The 662-nt window shown below is 45.3% G+C and overlaps 1 protein-coding gene across 1 annotated transcript in view; it reads left to right on the top strand.

Annotated features, from left to right (window-relative positions):
* Nucleotides 1-662, top strand: part of Spink2 (serine peptidase inhibitor, Kazal type 2) — a 10,102-nt gene that overhangs the window by 3,635 nt on the left and 5,805 nt on the right. The gene's annotated exons all lie outside the window — the stretch shown is intronic.

Genomic DNA, 662 nt, shown 5'->3' with positions numbered 1-662 from the left:
TCTCTTTTAGTTTTTTGAGACAAGGTTTCTCTGTAGCTTTGGAGCCTGTCCTGGCACTAGCTCTTGTAGACCAAGCTGGCCTTGAACTCACAGAGATACACCTGCCTCTGCCTTCCGAGTGCTGGGATTAAAGGCGTGCGCCACCACCGCCCGGCTGCTCTTTCTTTCTTAAACAGATTTTCTGGACTCCAGATAGACAGTTGTATTTGTATCCACAGCCCAGTTGAGTCTGACCTGAGGTGTGCTGGATGTGGGAATGCCCAGGATACCTTCCTCTGAATGGACTTGATGTTTATGGGAAAGCAGTGTTGAAATACTCATACTAAGTTTTGTGTTTATTGAGCTTGGCATACTGGCTCATGTTGTAATCCCAGCACTTAGGAAGCAGAGGCCAAGAGAATCATGCTTTCCAGGCCAGCCCCTGCAATGTGGACAGTTGAAGATCAGACTGGGCTTTGGGAGCCCCTGTCTCAAAAGTTAATTCCAGTTTTGTGTTTATCTGGAAAAAAAAATCTTGAATACACAGACAAAAGTTATCTAGTACTGTTAGTCACTTCCCTGATGCTTGGAGCTTCAAAATCAGTTTTCAAGAAACTTGATAGAAACAGAACCAAATGTTCTGTGCATTTCTTAGAAGAGTGGGAAGAGGGGGAGGTGGTGGC

Source organism: Microtus ochrogaster, linkage group LG1 (genome assembly GCF_000317375.1).
Source record: "Microtus ochrogaster isolate Prairie Vole_2 linkage group LG1, MicOch1.0, whole genome shotgun sequence".
NCBI classification, from domain to species: domain Eukaryota; kingdom Metazoa; phylum Chordata; class Mammalia; order Rodentia; family Cricetidae; genus Microtus; species Microtus ochrogaster.
This window is presented reverse-complemented; position numbering and strand designations above follow the sequence as displayed.